Here is an 18714-nt window from a genome sequence, read left to right as displayed (position 1 = left end):
CTCCTTTCCTGAGGTATTTGTGCATCATAACCAAAGAATTACAGGAACATTGCTCCAGTTCCAGTTCCTTCTGATGCCATTTAGGTTTTGCCTTTTTTTCTTTTATATTCTCTGTATTCTTCACACATGTATTTGTAACTCTGTTACCTATTGTATTAGGGACTCATTTTCCCAGCACTTTTCCATGGCCTTTCCTGAGGCAGAAAGACAGAAAGCTCCAACCCCAGGGGCACAAGGTCCCAGGGCTGCCTTGGCTCTGGCTGGATCCAAGGCTGAGAAGAACTCTTGGAGATCCATTCCATGGACAGAGCACAGCCAGTGCCCAGGGGGGCTCCAGAGAAGGGGTCTGACCTGGGGAGGAAATTGCATCACCACTTGTGCTCCTAATTGGGGCTTTTTATCAATTATGCTAATTTCCTAAAAGCTATAAAATGTACTCAGCCCTGGGGGGGTGGGCTTTGGTGGACTTCTTTCCATGACTGCCCCTCAAGGCCTTCAATAAAGATCCCCTTTTGTATTACCTTCTTACTAAAATCATTTCAAATTTCATTTCCAGGTTGGGAAAAAGGCAACACTTCAATGGTTTTAGGTCATCACAGCACAGAAAAGCTGGGAGAAGGGCTCCTGAGTGCTGTCACATCTTCTTCTGAAAATACTGCATTTCAAACCAACATAAACCAGTAGCCTCTATGCCAGTGAGTTTAGAAGTCTGCTTCACTTCTATGCCCAAACAGAGAGTGAATTTATTTCTATAAAATTAAAAGATTAAATTTCTTTTGACTGCTCACCAGTTGGGTTTTTCTTTTCCTCTCTGTTCCCTGAACACCCTTTTAAGAACTGGATCTTAAGGAAGATCTTTCCTCAGATTTTGCACAGCATCTACAATCCCTGCTTCTTCACATGTAATTTCCCAGTTTGCTAATAAGTGCCCAAACACCTCTTTGAGATGATCTCCTACAGTCAGACAATCAGAGCTGTTCCAGTTTCTCTGAGCTTCACAGAGCTCCTCTATTTAATTAACTTCAAGTGCTGTATTCTCCAAGGAAGCAGAGGGAGAGTTTATTAGGAGGTGTGGTATAAATTACACTGTAATTTGAACAGAGTGGAAATCCAAGACAGTTTGAGTGCAAGAAATGTCTCTGCAACACACCTACTCCCTGAGAGGCCAAAGGGCAGAACTTGGTTTCCAGCTCTTATTTAAGCCCCTGAGGAAGCGTGATCCCTCAGCATCTCCAGCAATTTGATCCATTAGGAATGCACGCCGAGCCAAACTCCCAAAGGCTTTGCACAGATTTTTAGAGCTTAAATCAAAATCACCATCCAAAAAAACCCACCCACATTCTCACTCGTTGCCTAGGTGAGAAATTCACCGAGTCTTCCCTTTTGCCTGGAAGATTTTAGAGTTGCAGCTGAAGGATCCAAGCCGGAGGAGCAGACGAATAAATCCCAGCTCTCTAATTAAGCAGAGGGGCTCCTCACACCCTGGAGACCCCAAGAGTTCCAAGCACAGCTACCAGACAAGAGCAAGTGGATTGGCTTGAAATGATTGCCAGAGTATCAGACAATGGCTCAACAATTAAAACAATCCTCCAGGGAAGGGAAAACAGGGTGAGACAATCTTCCTGCAGAGAATTCCAGACCACCTCATTCCCTGCTGCTGCTGCTGCCACCCAGCCGAGCATCCTGCAGAGCAGGAGAACGAGAGGGAGGCAAATCGTGCCAAATTAATGTGCTACAAGGATAGAGTGCAAAAATTCCAATTCTTTTTGAAAGCAAGGACTAAAGCTGAGCATTAACCACTGGACTAGCAGCAATTTGCTCCTTTGGGAATTTCTATTTAAGATGGAGTGTGTTGGTGTCCAAAACCAGGTTGGACAGGGGCTTGGAGCAACCTGGGAGAGCGGAAGGTGGGGAGGTGGAATGGGATGAGCTTTAAGGTCTCTTCCATCCCAAACTGTTCCAGGATTCTATGATTAATACTGGCAATAAAAAGCAGGTTTCAAGGCATTTCCTTCAACCCTAATTTAAAAAGCAAACTCTCTTCAATACTTTCAGAAATTATGCAAGCAGAGAGAACAACACACACCAACTTTACATCCTGAGCAGCCCTGAAAAGCAACACCAATCAAATCCATATACACAAATTATTCTTTCAGCAATCAGTTAAGTAGAAATACAAAAAGTTTTGCAAGATGAAATGGCTACATTCTGGTGCATTCATGAATCCTATCAGCTTTCCTTTTATTAATAAGATTCATTTTAACTGTTGGTATTAACATGACAACAAAATATAAATTATTTGGGAAGACTTTCTCAATTGCTATATAATTATAAAGGGGAAAAAATTCTCTTGTATCAAGTTCATTATTAAAAAGGATAAGTAAATAAATCTATAAAATATTCTGTTAGTTGCTGAGAAACCTCATTGTTGATATGACAACCATGGCACAGAAAACCAGATTACAGTTTCCTTCAGATCTGTGGGGATTCTACATTTTCATTAAGGAAAGTGCTTTCTATCTGCTATGCTCTAGTGACACCTACAGAAAAAAAACCCAAAAACATTTAAAATGGGGGCCATGGGCAGGAATTGGATTAGAGATGATTTTTAAGTGCTGTATAACCACACTTGTGTGTGGATGCAATAAGTATTGTTTAGAATCCAGCATGGAGGCTCTGCAATTCCATCTGCCAGTCTTCCAGGACCTAATTTATAAAGGTTTTCATGGCAGTCATGTCAGCAAATCACACCAACAGCAAGTTTCCAAGCAAAGGTGGTTATTAAAATTGCTGAACCCATGCTGCTAACATGCTTTCAGAGGCAGGGATGTTTAGTTTTCAAAGGCTCAGCACTTTTTCCCCTGTGGTGCTGCTGAATTTACGAAAAGGAGCATCTTCAGAATCTCCTGTTGATTGTGAATTGTTGCACTGATGTTGTGCAACTTGTTTTCTCTTGAAAATGCACTCAAGACTTTGCTTCTACAGAGGGAAGAAATATTCCTTTTTTCTAGACCTCCTTTCCCAACACTAAATGCTCCGGGAAGTTCTGGGCACAGCTTTTATGGTTGACAACACCTTCCAACATCAGAAGCCATTTGGAGGAGAATCATTCATTCAATATTTTATTCTTGAATCCTCAAAGCCTGACACAGTATTTCCATTTTCCTTTTCAACCAAATAATGGCAGAACAACCTTCTCTTTTTCTGTTCTCTTTCTTTAACACTTTAAGGTATTGCAGTTGAGGGTTTAATATTAAAGGCTTCAATGAAGGAGCCCCTTTCTTTGAAGGAATGGATAGAAAATCTTTTAAAAAAGGCCTTTATTACATTTCCCAATAAGAAATTACAATTAATATTACAATTTATACTTTGTTTTCAGTCAGTAACAGCCCCACAGCCAGAGGGGAAAGACTCTAAGGTTTCTTCTCATCCATGTTCAACATCCAAATAAACTTAGGAGCAAATACCTAAAACCTGGGCCTAAATATGACACAACAAACAGCTCTTGGAGCTGCATTTATTTACTCCTACCCATTTAACCTATTGCTTTAGAATAAAATTTTCTCAACAAAAATGACCTTAAGCTGTGTTTGCCCCAGACATATTTGTTTGCCAAATTGTACAGATTACATTTATTTGCACAGATCAGCCACTCTCACCACTCTGAGCAGACCATAAGGACTCTAAGCAGGGCTTGACAGCAGCCTTAGGACTGCCACCACTCCAGGCTGCAGCAAAAAGCCTCTGTAGAGCTCCCTCTGAGTCCCTAAATAAACATCAATAGTCCCCAGAAAAAGTTACCAGCCATACAACAGTGGTTTATTACTCCCTGCACTTGAATGCTTATTCAAACTCACAGATGGTCCTTTCTAAATCAAATGAGAAATGAAAAGAGACAATGAAGCAGAAATGCTGTGGTTACACCTGGAAGAGATAAGGGCTCCTTCTCACTCCCTGCACAAACTGAGAAAAGCTGGAAAAAATAAGAAAAATGCACAGGTACTTTGGGCAGACACAGACAAATCCTCTGAAAGAAAGGCAAAATTTTTTCGCTGTCACAGCAAGAGTTAAACCCAACTCCATTACCTCTTCCTTAGAAAGCTGCTCACATTCCACCTCCCTTAAATTGCTCCCTGACTTAAGTAATCATCTCCTTCAGGCCCTTAAGCAAGACTGGAGCTGGGTGAGTGAAAACCAAATTTCATCAGTAGCAGCTGAGGTAGCACAGGAGAAGCAGAGGTGTTTCTGGCAGTGTATAAAACATTGGCAGTTTAGAAAGGAAGGAGCCCTTTCCCATCTGACAGGTTTTTAATATTTCCACTCAGTGTGTCTGAGTGCTGCCCTAGGCATCCCAAAGTTTGCTGCACGACATCATTCATTTCAACAATTCCATCAGACACGGAAAGCAAAAATAAAACACATTAAAAAACCATCAAGGCAGGCAAACTTGTGCTTCTGGGGAATCCAAATCCACAGTTCTCTCCTTGTGAGAGCTCCCACTGCTGTTGCTGCAGCCAAGTGTCCAAGTGGGTGTTCCTATCAAAGCATGGAGGTGGATGGGGCCAAAAATGTGAGCACTGATGGCCCACCTGAGTTGTCATCACACATCATCCAGTGGTGACAGTGGATTTTTCATTTCCCCCAGCAGCTGGAGAGCTGAGCATGGATTTCCATCAGCAGCAGGGCTGCCTTGAGGCCCCTCTGTGGCTCCCCCATCACTGATGTGTTCCTGCTTCAGCTCCCATTGTTTGCCCAATTTTTTACCTGTGCCCAGGTGCCTCGTGCTGCTGAAGAGCCAGGTGCAGGTTTTGTCCTCTCCTCACCCTTCTCTGCAGCCAGGAGAAAGGTTGTGCATTATTCTCAGGCAGCATCCTGCAGCACTGATGAATTAAAAAGTGGAAAATTTCTTCCCGGATATCTGACTTCTGGAGCACATTTTAAATTGATCATGTTTGGGTCATTTAAGGGGAGTTTGGGAGGTTACACCCAGGAAATCAGAAACTACAGAACATGCTCAGGCCTCTGTCTTTGCTGTAAAATGAGCTTTACACTTTGATTTGCTTCCTTTTGCTCTTTATTTGGAGGCTTTGCACTGTGGAGGCTGGAAAGGGCTGGATTTAGGCTCAAGAAGCATTTGGACAATGCTGTCAGGCTCAGGATTCTCTGGATTCTCAGGATTTCTGGGGCTATCCTGGGCAGGTTCAGGAGCTTGACTCAATGATCCTGTGAGTCCCTTCCAACTCAGGATATTCCATGATTTTTTTCAGGTGCAGGGCTTTCAGGTTTCACTGTCTGTCTGTGGGGAATTTTTGTGCCAGAGCAGAATTTCAACCAGTCCCTGTTCTTTTTATCATTCAAGATAAGAATACACCTATTTAATTCAGGTCACGTTCTTTACTTTTATTTCATTTTCTTTTCACAAAAAGGAGTCTCAACTTCCATCTCAACACTCAAAATACAGCATGAAAGTGTGCATCACTGATCTAAAGAAATGCACAAGCAAATTCCCCTTCTGTAATTAATTAAGCACTCCTAAACATAATCTCATTCTAGGAAAGTCCAAGCACAGCTTTTCACCTCTGCTTTAGGTGCTAGCTCGACATAAACACAACATCAACCCTGCAACAGTGCATGGGGTAAAGAGTAGAATTTAGATTTCTGCTCAAATATCACTATTAAAGTTTAATTTTATCAACTGGCTCAGACACCTCACTACATTACAGCTATTAAATCTGAATATAAAACACTTTAAAAAAGCTTTACTCTGAAATCTCCCCATTTCTGTTATACACAGATGCACAGAGAGAAGGGAATTTGTGCACAGGATCAGGTCAGACACAAAAAATTCAGTGTTACATACTGGCCACAAATCTCAGCTTTCAGAAAGCAAAATGTCACCTCCACAGGCCAGAACAGAACCCTGACAGATGTGCTTGGCCATGAAAGAAATCCAACATTTTACATCTCAATAAGGAGCATTTTTGGCTAGCAGGGCACACTAGAGGAGCTGTGTGGCCCAGGAGGAGCTGATAAATCTGATATTCCATGGAGCCTGCTGGGGTATCTCAGCACCTCCCTCCATCCCTGCCCCTACAACAACCCCAGGCAGCCCTCAGCGGGCAGAAGCAGCTGAAATGTTGGAATCTGATGAAAAAGAGCCAGAGCAGAACCCCCCCAGCATCCCTGGCCTTGGCACCAGGGGCTGGGATACTGAACAAAAGACAAAAATGGGAATACCTGAGCTGGAGATCAGAGGAGCAGGATCACATTACAGGGGACAACCATGCCCTCCCAAACCCCCCAAAATGAAATTTAAACAGTAAAATCATTCTGTCTGGGTTATTAAATCAAGGAATCACTGCTGATGCCATTACCAGCAGCTAAGGACTGTTTTATTTTACTGCCTAAAAGAGCAGTCAGCCAGTCAGGTTCCTTTACATTTCATTTTGCATGCACTGGGACACAACTTCACCTTCACAGGACAATGGCAGCAAACACCACAGCATGAAAAGCAAATTTCTGAGTGCAGGATTCATCCCACAGACTGAAATTCCTACAAAAAAATCAGGATTCAGTATTTCCAAGTGTCTGAATTAAGCACCCAGCTGTTGTGGTGGGCCCAAGATCCTGAGGCAGTCCAAGGGAATCATCTTCCACAGACAAATGATGCTCTCAAGATTAAAACAAAAAGCCACAGAATAAAATTGCTCACAGGTGGCCAGCAGCAAGCTGGATATAAATTGGATTACAGGATTGTCAAATGTAATATCAACTGTTCTCTAGAAAATGAGCAAAGAAGGTCCTCTCCACTCTTCTGTGTGCTCAGGAAACCACAGAAATCACATCCCTGAAAAAAAAAATTACACAAATTCTTTGTAATTTATTGAATAGCTTTAGATTTGTAACATAATACAGCACTCAGAAAGCAATGGAAGATAAATCACTCTTTTAGCTCAGACACAGAGTGTTTCCAGTTACTCAACTACTGCTCAAAGAAATTATTTATTCTTGCAGAAAGCTGAACACTGGATAGTATGAAAATCATTTAGCTTCCATTTACTAACTTAAAGTTCTGCCACATGTTGCAGAAGACCATTCTGCAGCTAATTTTCTTAATTTTAGATATATTTCAGCTTCAGTGCCTGTCTTGAAACCCCAGTGTTTAAAACAACTTATTTGAAAGTTCTGTGCAAGCATTAAGCTTTATTGGAAGAATAAAAAACTACACAGCAAATTTCCCCCAAAATTTACCAACTTCTGATGAGGAGAGTTTCATTCTTTCTCTTTCTCACACTGTGCCATTCTTGATGCTCTGCAGTCTCATTTTCCTCAAGCATCTTTGATCAACAGCATCCAGATGTTTCCTTCTGGCTCTGCCGAGTGCCAGATTTCACTTTTTTTGTGAAGTTCTGAAACAAAGGAGGAGTTTTATGAGCATTATTATACAGTCAGTCTTCAAGGAATCTCAGAAGTCATTTGCTTCATCGCATGGAGTGGCTGCATTAAACCTCTCCTAAATTTAATTACATTACTAAACAATGGAGTTACCACAGCTTTTATAGCAAACACAGCTGGAGCCATAAAAAGGTGAATTAGTCACATCCTATCCTAAGGACCAAGGGGAATCTCCTGCCAGACACTATCTTTGATCAGTTTAGCAAAGTTTTAATGCGAGGCTTTAATTGCTGCCTCTCATTAGATACAATGACTTGAAAGAAAAGCACTGATGGAGAGAGAAGATCCTTGTAAACTAAAAATGCTGGTTAGAAATAAACATTTCTGACAGTCAAATTAAAATCAAAGTTAATCTGGAAGTGGGATAAAGTTGACTCTTGGAGCAGCACCTCCCAAACACTGGATAAATGGCAAAAATAAATTAACCAACCAAAAAAAAATTTAAAAATTAAAAAAAAAAAAATAATGTGCTGTGTTGTCTGCAAAATAAGGCCTTTCCTGGAGAATCTGCCTCCCAATGAAGAGAGAATTTGAATTTTCCTTCCCCCATTCCATCACCAGTGAGCAGAGCAATGCACAAGGTGGCCTCACTCTGCTCCACAGGGAATTCCACGGGTGGCAGCTCAGTTGCCACTCAGCCACACCTCCAGGGGAAATCACACAAGGATTATTCCCCAACAACAAACTCAGAACTCAGCCATGACCTTGGCTAAGGTTCCTTCCCACCTACAGTCACTCATTTATTAATATTCTGTTTCCTCAGTCACACAAGAATTTCTGCAGGCTCCCACAGCCAGTTTTAATTAGAATATTCTGAGTCACTTTGCATCAGCAGCAAATTGTCACCTATTTATTTCCTTTTCCAGGCCATATTTATGCAGGCCTTGGAATTGCCTCCACGTGAAAACCTGTCCTTCAGTTCCACCTCTTTTTAATAGAAAATAAGTTTTTAGTAGGTTGTGAAAACCTAAAAAGCCTAATTTTTAATCCAAACTCTTGCTCAATTTACTAAAAAGCTTTTATATATATTTTAAGAGTTTTGTTTGAAAAATCTTTATGCAATATGTAAATTATGTCATCTTCGTACTTTTTAACTTCTCCTAAAATCTTCCAGGTACTGTTTATCTTCATAAAAGTTACAGAGAGAGCTCCCCAACATCTGTTTGTCCATTCCTCTGAGCACCTGAATTATTTTTTTATGCTGTGCTAAGTCAGATTTGAATTCAGCTCCACACTGAAAAAAAGGCTGGGGTGAGAGTTCCTCCCTGCTGCTCCTTCTGCACCCAGGCAGATCTAAGTGGTGTCCCACAGCAGCAGGCTGGTGATTTCACATTTTAATTCCCTCACAAGCACTGGGTGAAGACCATCTGCTCTTTGTGCAGTGCTCCTGCTCAATTTATTGATTTGTCTCAAAACTCGAGGCTGCTGAAGAGAATAAAGCTGTTACAGAGGTCAACCCAGTCCAACAAGCCCTACAGAAAACACATTTTGCAGGATCATTTACCTAGGAAAACTCAACTACAGACGTGCTGCCTGCTTCTGTGGGGCTTTGCCATCATTCTGGCTGGGTTATGTGAGGGAACAGAAGGGAATCTGACCAAAGTCATAATACTAAAGCTGCTCTACAGCCCAAAGTTGTGCTACAAATCATTTGCATTTATTAAGCAATTTACTTTTATACACACACCAGCTGAAAACACATGAACACAGGGTTAAGCATCTATAAATACATCTCTGCTCTTGCAATAGGTAATCTTTCCATTTAAATCCACTTCCCCTATCAAAAATGCACAACAGTACTTCAGTTTCATAGTCCCACACATTCTATCAGTACAATTAAACCTACACTGGTTTTCTCTATTTTTCCTTTCCCAGCTCCCCTCACCTTGTAAAAAATATCCTGGAACTCAATTTATTATGGTTTTGTATACTGGATGCTGCATTTCTAATAACCTAAAATATGTAACCCCCCCTCAATGGATGGAAATGGACACACCTCAAGTTGGAATTGTACAGAAGAATAATGTTCTGTATAATAATAAATAGAATAAATATAGAATATAGAATAAAGCATCCTGCAGGAGCTTTTAGTTCCTGGCTGCCACACACACCAAAGAACAGCAACTGATTATTTGGGGTTCCTGAGCTGGATCCCAAGAATCTGGAAGGGAGCAGCAGCCTCCCTGCTGAGGGCGGCCAGCCAAAGAGGGGCAAAAAAAGCAGGGCTGGAGCCAGGACCTGCTGAGGGACAGAGGTGAAGGCTCTGCTGAGCAGCAGGGAATCCAGACAACATCAGCAGAACCTTCCCCTGGCTGCAGCAAGGGTTGGCTGGGGAAAAAGGCCTGGACACCTCAGTCCTGGAAACCAGAAAGTTCTGTAAAAAGTGCAAAATCCAGAAATCTCACCAGTAGAGTCCAACTCTGCTTTGCAATCAGCCACAGGTTTTTGTTCTCTCCCTCAACATGTTCATTACCAGCAGCAAGGGGAGGGAAAAGAACGGGTGAAGGTGATGTCTCAGATTTTAGTTTTTCTGTTTTTCACATTCTGTGCTGCTTTAGTGTGTTGAGTCTGGGTTTCACCTTATGGGATGGTGAGCTCTCCTCACAGGGCAGAGACAAAACAATTCCTGCTCCAGCTGGGCACCAAGGACAAATGATCCAAACCTCAGCCCAGGAGCACAAACAGCGTGGGCTGGAGAGAGAAAAACAAGCAGGGTGGGACTGATGGGCTGGAGCTGGAATGGGACAATGAACTCCAAGGTGCCAATGGAGCAGAACTGATCCCAGGGAGAGCCCCGGGAGCGCTCGTGCATTTTGGGACCATTTTGGGTCATTTGGGTGCAGCCCTGGCTGGGCTCTGGTGCTGCCCAAGGTGGATCCATGGAGGAGATCCTTGAATAAATCCCTGCTTTGTTCTGTGACTCTGCCCAGCCTCTGCTCTAGAGCAGCCTGCACAAGGCATCAGAGGACAAGAAGCAAAGTTTGAGGAGCAAGGACAAAATGCCTCCTGTACCACAGGACACAGGGAAAGGAGAAGGAATTGCAAAAGTTGATTGGCTTTATCTTGCAATACACCCACCTTGATCAGCACTGCTGGAAGGAGAGGGAGCCAGGCTGGTTGGAGAACACAAAGAGAGCACAGGAGAGTGTGGGAGGAATCTGGGCCAGGTCTCAGTGGTGCCCAACACCCACAACAATACTTCGCAGAGAGGAGTTTGGCTGCAGGAGTTTATTCAAAAAACCCAGGTAAAACCATTTGGTTGTTTGCTGTCAAAGAGGATTCCTGGAAAAGCATTTCCAATCAAACCAATATCTTCACTAAGCAAAACAAACAAAGCCACCTACAACACTCCTCAGTTATCTTCATTTAATGTGAACCTCAGAATGGAGCAGCTGCCACATTCCGGTGACAATTTGCTTGACGTTTTGACACATCATTCACACTCAGAGCATTGTTCTTCTCTTGGAAGCAAACAGATTTTTGCTTTAAATAACCCACTTCATGCAGTGATACTTGCAGGCACAAAGCCTTGGGTGTCATTCATGAAAGAAATGTTTAGTTGAGTTGTAAATTATAAGACAACGGAATTTGAATCAAAATGAAGAGTCAAATATTGAGTGGATGCCACCAAAAGGAGACATTAAACTCTTTTTTTTTTTTTTTAATTAAGAAGAAATAGCAATAGCACCAAGTAGGATAATTAGAATTTTCAGCATGTTTTCCTCCAGCACTTGTTGAAGTGCTGGAAAGAGTCACTGGCAGGAGTGAAATGGGCACCAGCACCCAGCTCGTGCTCTGCATCCTGAGCTGCAGGACACTTGGAAACAAAAATTCTGCCAGAGGAGGATTCACTCATGTCCAATTTAGCCTCACCATAAGAAAATAAATGCTGCCAGGAACAGGCATCCAGATCCTGTATGCTATTCCTGTCAGGAAAAAAAAATAAATCTGAGAATGTTTCCTTGTTACACTTAATTTACGCTCGTGCCTATATCCATATTTAATGTCTCATTTTGACTCAAATCCCCCTGTCCAACACTGAAATCTTACTGTGCTTTTGAAAATCACTCCAAATTGACAGAGAGAACATTCTCAGCTAAAGCTCATGCCAAGCCTCACAAAGCTTAGTGCCCTTCCTTTGATTATTTCTGTTCTCACAGAGGCAATTTAGGAAATCAGACATTTTTTAAAGGTGTTTTAAGTGAAGGCCTGTGTCCCTTTGAGGACAGGGTCACACAACAACAGAACAGGCAACAATGCTGGGAATAGAACTGGGGCTCCCAAAAGAAGAGAAACTTGCTGAGCCCTTTTTAGCCTTTCCAAAACCTTTATCCACAGAATCCAGAGTGGTTTGGGTTGGAAGGAACCTGAAGCTCATCCTGTCCCACCTCTGCCATGGCAGGGACACCCTCCACAGCCCAGGCTGCTCCAAGCTGGCCCTGCTGCCTGCTCTGGAGGAAGATCTCAAAGGAGATGCCACCAGGGATTCAGAGTTTTTCCAGTGGAGCTCTTCCCCCTCCTTCCCAATAGATTTCATCTGGAAAGGACACCTGGCCATGGCCATCCTCCCTCCCTGGATGAGCTGTTAATAAACACTGCTGTCCTGCCTTCCCAGCCTGCAGGAACAGAACCCCAACAGGAGCAGGAGTCTCTGCAGAGCTGTGACAGTGATGGCCCTGTGCCTTGGCAGAGCATTTAACACCCTTAATACCTCGGGGTGAGCCACAACTTTTGCTCTGTGTTTACACTGATCAGCTTCTGAGGTTGCTTTGGCTTCTGAGAGCAGGTTTTTTTTTGATGACATGCTGAGAGCACAGCTGTCTGGGCAAGTAATCTGCAACTAATAAAACTCTGCAGTTATTTCTTGTTCTGATATTTGACTAAATGGAATTAAAAAAAAAAAAAGCTTTTGTTGAGCAGCAAGCATTCTGTTTTGTTTAGAAACTTGTCAGGAAAGCAGCCTCATCATTCTTCAGCTGCCTTATTAAACGAAGATGTCATGCAAAGCAGTCCTGATAAACACCCTGCAGCCAGATCAAAGTCTTGGAGTGAAAAATAACCCCCACTGCTGTAAATTGTCTGTCTGGTGTGATTTTCTAAGCACTCCCCACATGCTGTGCCATAAGCCTGTTCCTGGTGCTGCCTCCCAGTCCTCTCTTGTGCAGCTTTGCATTGTAGGAACGATGTAAACACCAGGGATGTTAATGTAGGAGTCAAACATCCCAATTTTTCCAGGTTCAGTAGAAAATGCTTGAGGGAAGAGGAAGGAAAATGGTTTACTTGGAGATGATTGGGGATATTCAAAGCATTGTACACATAAGTTATATAAGCAAACTCATGAACTTTCACAGAATTACACTGCCAAATAAATTCAGGTAGAAAGATTAACATGAAAAATATTCTCTAGGAAGCTATTTTGACTTTCCAAACAGACATCATGAAGCATAAGAAATGTTTATATGGTGATGCTTTTCCAAGCAAGTTCAGTGAGTTTTAATTTGTACTGCAGAAGGGAATTGCAGATAACTATAAAACACTGTCTTTTGAAGTGATGTACATTAAAAATGTCTGGTAAATTATGAAAAGATACTTCATGTCCCCAGTGCAATTCAGAAAAAATAAAGGGTAACCATCACATTCCTGTATTGGTTTTTGATGAAGTGAACAACATTTGAAACTCCTCAGGACATTAAATCTTCTCTTTCACACAGTTTGTAAAATATCAGGATGATTTCCAGTACCCTTTAAATCCAAGTTATGGTCTAATTTCAAAGATTTTCCATTAAAACAGGTTCTTGCTAACCAGGCCTAAAAAATTCTTAGTAAAATTCAAGCTGGCTCAGCAACAATAATATTCCTAAGTCTGAATGTTGTTTAGCATTATTGTCAGTTAATGTCTTAACATTGTCCTGGGCAATGGTGTCATGGTTGAGCCAGTCCTTAAACCTTCAGCCTATTCCCTGATCTAAGCAGTTCTTAATCAGACAGCAGAAAAGAGCTGAAATTGCTTCAACGCCTATTACCAATGAAAACAAAAAATATTCCACAGAAAGCAGGTTAATGGCTCTATCCATGCTGCATTTCCTACAAGCAGAGAAAAAGCTCTAATCTGTTTGATTTAGCAATGATTTAGGATGGTTTTTTGATCTAGGATGTCTCTGCATATTGGCTATGAAGCTTTCCAGCTTGAAAACTGAAAAATCTCTTCAGGTTGCTTAATGTTGACAGGGAAATTGAAGTTTAATGCTGTGCTCCATCAAAATGGAAAATGTGGGGGTTTCTTTCCCCAGTTTCCATCTCAACCCCACACAAGGCACAATTCCAGAGAGGCTGTGGATTTCTCACCCCTGGAAGTGCCCAAGGCCAGGCTGGACAGGGCTTGGAGCACCCTGGGACAGTGGGAGGTGTCCCTGCCATGGCAGGGGTGGAAGGAAAAGGTTTTTAAGCTCCCTTCCAGCCAAAACCACTCTGTGATTCCATGAAAATTCAAAACAAGTCATTTGAAAAGGGCTACATGAAAACCATTTATACATCCAGCTTGAGTTTTCCCACTTTTGGCTACAGCACAAGAGGGAAGATTAATTTCCAACCAATCTCTTATTAAACATCTTCCTGCATGGGAGATATTTTTCTACCTACAACCAAGCTGAAGATTTTATTTCCACCCACATTAATCTTGAAAACACTGCAAATAAGCACAAGGAATTTAGAGAGCAAAATGTGAGAACTTTTAGCCTGACAATGACAACACTTCCTAGTAATGAAATTTTGCACGTCAGGGAAGTTATTTTAGTAGTTATATCATAACTTTAAACAAGAAAAGATGGACAGGAGGTTGTAAAATTTGGGTAATTTAAAAAGGCTTGAAAGCAGAAGTTAAGCCAGCCAGCAGCTCACCCTGGGCTCAGTCTGTTCCCTGCAACAGAACATTTGTTTGAAGATTATTTCCTCAGCTCTCTCTTTCCCAGGCAGTTTATTAGCCTGAACCCCATGTCCTACACCTCAGGAAGTTTATAGCAGTTGAAAGATGTTGGAAATTATTTCCAGGAGCTCTTCTCTTAACCAAGCATCCACAGGAGTGCAGCTGCTGGCACTCCAAGCCCCTCTTCCCAAATCCTGGCTGTTCCAGGGGCTGAGCAGGGGGAACCATTACAGGGATCAGCAAAGACTGCATGGGAAAGGCCATTCTCTAAAATTAATTCCAAAGTCATTTTAACTGTCACAGCAACAATGTCACTGAGAACAGGATGTGCTTTTTCTCTGGCAAGCCTCCCACAGGCTTTATCAAGAGCAGATTGGGGCTGTCCCTGCATGTTCTGAGATTTCATCAGCCACATTTCAGCCATTTGCACGTTCTGTGCTGAAGGGAAGGCCAGGATATTTGCTTTTTACCAAGCAGTAAAAAGTAGGAAAAAGAAATCAGAACCCTGATCTCAGCTCCCATTTTGATCTCCTTCCAAAAAAATACACAATAAAAAAGCAACTCATTCTTTAAATGGATACAAGCCCTAAAAGTCACCTTAAATTGACTAAAAAATAAAAAAAATAATCAGACAGGAAAAAAAAAAATGGGGAGGGATTTGCAAGAAAGGAAAGGTTGTATTTATACCTGCAGCTTTTTCTGATCTAGAAACTGATCATATCTCTCTTCTCTCACTCCTTTCTCACCTGATCCTGAGGCCCAACATTTCTAAAGACTGGCTCACCTCAACTACTACAAAAAATGTAGCAGAATGAAACTTCAACCTTCATTAACAGATTGGCCAAGAGAGAAACAACCTGTGCAGGCCCAGTGATTGGAATCAGGCCAGGTGATGTGATTCCTCTCTGCCTCAAAAATTGCTTTTTTTTAAAAAGAGAACCCTCTTTGTTCTGTTTGTAGCTGCTGTTCTTATTGTGACCATAAAAAGTGGTTTTAAAGCACTAACAGCTAAATGCAAATAACAGCAGCTGTGTTTCAAGCAACATATGATGTATCTATTTGATAATTTAATAGCAACTCTAATGTAATATAAGTAGGAAAATTAAATATAGTAGAGGAGAAAGTATATTTGTATTTGGCAAGCTCCAGCAGCCAGACAAAAATAATGCAACAGAGCATGATTTTTCCAGGCTGTTTTAGAGCACTTTAAGAAAAATGTTCACATTTTTCAAACCGAGCCACATTCAATTAACTTCTCTTCAGGTTTCCCTGTGTAAATGATTCAAACTTACAATAAAAAAAAACATAAAATAATTGTCAGGGCTCTGGTGCAGGAGCAGCATTGGTAGAAATGGTTTGTGGGCACCACACCATGGGGCCACTGTGCTTTGGTAACTTTTCGTTCCTCTCAGTCATTGCCCAAGTCACAGCATTTTCAGGTTATAAACAGGATTTTGGTAGATCCAAGCATAATTCCCAACTCATATTAATTACCTTGCCATCATTATGCAGATGTTTATTCAGAGTTCTGCATCTACTGCCATTATTTTATGGCACAGAAAAACTGGCTACAGCAGGAAATTATGGAAGGCCTCTCCCAATGAAGAGTTCCTTTAACCAAAAATCAGCACACCTGCAGTAAATTTAACACAGAGAAGGATCACAGCAGACAAAGGAAAACAAAATAAAATTGATGGAGTTTTATGCTATTTCATATTGCCAAGTAAATATTAGAAAAAAAGAAGTACCATAACAAATGGTGCCCCAAAAAAACAGTCAACTAAAATTATGCTTGTGTTCTTCAACACAAGCATTGGGTAATTTTTGTTGCATTATGTTCAGAGAAACATATAATAGACACACACTGGGCAAATCCTGAAGGATTTGCTGAGTTTTTGTTAGGTTTGGGGTTTCCAGATTTTTAGTTAAAAATAAAATAGAATCTAATTCATACCTACCAAGGTTTCACAGTTCATTCTGCTGAATATTTGTTCCTTAACCTTTCTGTTGTAATTCCTTTGGAAATCAGCATTTGAAATCCCTCAGTTTTACTGAAAGAAATCAGAGTTTTCCTTTGAGGGTCTTAACATCCCTCAGTATATGGAAAATCAGCTTTGGTTTTGGAGGCTTCCATTCCTTGGGCTTGTTAACTGATCTGTATTATTAACATAAAATAGATTATTATGTTTCCATCCCTTACCAAGAGCATAAGCATATTAAACAACCTAATTAATCCTAATTAACTAGAAAGTCATGGAACAGTTCTCTTGACCAAAATAATTTAGAAATGCCCTTGTGTTGATGGCTTGCAATTTGCAGGATTCATTTTTGAAATGAAAAAGACAGATGTATTTGTCTCTGATGCAAATGGTCTGGATAAATTAAAACTAATTGGGTTTATGTGTTCCTGATAATTAAATGAGATGCATGTAAGCTATATTATGATGTAGGAAAGAACAACTCTTAATTTTTATAAATGAGATGCAGCAAATGACAGCATCTTAAAGTCTATTAAAGGGTAAAATCAAAGGGTAAAACAGAGCTGTGCTCTGGAGCGGGAGCAGAGACCTTTACAGTGTTTTCAGTGGAATTCATCCCTTGCTGGTTGAAAAGAAACATCATCAAGAAAACCTCAATTTTCACTGTCCAATCTTTGCCCATCCCATGTGCAAAGCCAGGTGAGAAAGCACTTGGTGAGGTTTCTCTCACTTGGAGGAGTGGCCCTTCCACACCAAAATAACAAAGTCTGGCAGCCAGACAAACACCAGCCAGTTAAAATAGTTCAAGGACTCCCTGGTAAGCTGGTCTGGATTTTGAGCACAAGAATGATTCATTTTACACTGTAAATGTGTTGATTAATGGGAATTTGTTTGTTTGATGAGAAGCAAGCACATAGATGTGGGTCAGGATGTGGCATCACAGCCCCTGGGCAGTGCCAGGCTGATCATTCACCAGCCCCTCTGACCTTCCTGAAAGGAAAGGGAAAGGAAAACCTTCCTCTGACCTTACAAGGGAACAGCAGTTTGGGAATTCCAGCACTTGGAATCCTGTGGCATTTCTGTTAGTCCCCTTTACACTGAGAGCAGAAAATGGCCGCATACAACAAGTCAGACTCAAGCAGGTGGTGCCTGCCAGGCTCCTCAACAGGAATCCTAAAATACTTCAACATATAATGAATGTGATGTCCTCTCACAAAACACAAACTGATGGCCAAGTCATTTTCCAGGATTTATGTTTTATACAATCACATCGCCAAAAATCAATGTACACAAAAAGACAAACTCACCCCAGAAGCTCCAAAAAAATAAACTGGTCTTTCATTTTCCCCCTCCTTCTTTTCTCCTTCTCTAAATGGACTAGAAAGATGATTTATCTGTGCAAATCCCTTGGGTATGGATCAGGCATCCTACGACAGGCAGAGGTAGAAATAAAAATAAAACTTTAAAAAATATAACATTATCATTTGTAGATTATATTGGCATCAAGAAGTCATAGAATGGTTTGTGTTGGAAGGGACCTTAAGAAATCATGAAGAGAATTACATTAAGCCACGTTCATAACAATAAACAACTTTCAACCTTCCAGCACAAAATTTGTTCTGTTAGCAATGAATGTATCACAGAAATGCAGCAATTCAGATGCTCTTTTTGGGATATCAGTTCCACAACTACAACTTAAACAGCGGGGGAAGAAAACAACACAAAACCACTTCAAATGTTTTAAATCAGGAAGACAAAACTGAGGTATATTAAAATCACCACTGCCTAAACTAATCAGATCAGAGATCACTAACACATTGAAGGGAGCTTGTTTTTAGCTCAAATTTTGTTGCAGTTGTTATCAAAAGCTCTTTTTTTCTTTCAAGAAAAAGGGATGGGAAGGGAAAACTTTGAAAATCAGATGTTGAAAGCACACAGTTCTGGTTATCTCCAACAAGCCCAAATTTAAAGGATTACCCTGCCTGCTGAGGGCTTGAGGCACACACTGCAGCAGCAGCTGCTTCATCAGTTTTCCTGTTAAAAAAGGTTGGGAACAGCATGGAAGCAGTCAGGCTGTCTGTGCCAGTGGAATGAGTGTAACAGGAATATTTGGAAGAGTAACTGAAAAAGAAAGGTTACATTGATGAAAGAAAAGCACTGGCCTCCATCTCTAAAGTAGAACTCCTGCTTTGTGATTTTATTCTCCCAATTTCTGATAAAGGACTGCTGTAATAAAACATCAATATACGGTAAACTCTATAAAGAAAACTGAGGTGGAAAATATGCCCTCACCTTAAAGCCAAGAAATGAGGCAGGAAATCAAATCAATGGTCTGTTCAGCCTGATGCCTCTAGTTTG

The 18714-nt window shown here is 41.2% G+C and overlaps 1 long non-coding RNA gene across 1 annotated transcript; it reads right to left on the bottom strand.

The window, feature by feature from the left end:
* Nucleotides 1-244: 244 nt before the first annotated feature.
* On the bottom strand, nucleotides 245-18642 carry LOC146766696 (uncharacterized). Its single transcript, XR_014957414.1, has 3 exons — nucleotides 10534-18642; nucleotides 7252-7409; nucleotides 245-6847 (listed from the first exon to the last, which is right to left on the bottom strand). It is a non-coding gene; the product is annotated as an uncharacterized LOC146766696 (long non-coding RNA).
* Between the last annotated feature and the right edge of the window lie 72 nt (nucleotides 18643-18714).

This window comes from Lonchura striata, chromosome 9 (assembly GCF_050655825.1).
Source record: "Lonchura striata isolate lonStrDom1 chromosome 9, ASM5065582v1, whole genome shotgun sequence".
Lineage (NCBI taxonomy): Eukaryota > Metazoa > Chordata > Aves > Passeriformes > Estrildidae > Lonchura > Lonchura striata.
The sequence above is the reverse complement of the archived record's forward strand: the minus strand, read 5'-3'. Positions and strand labels throughout refer to the sequence as shown.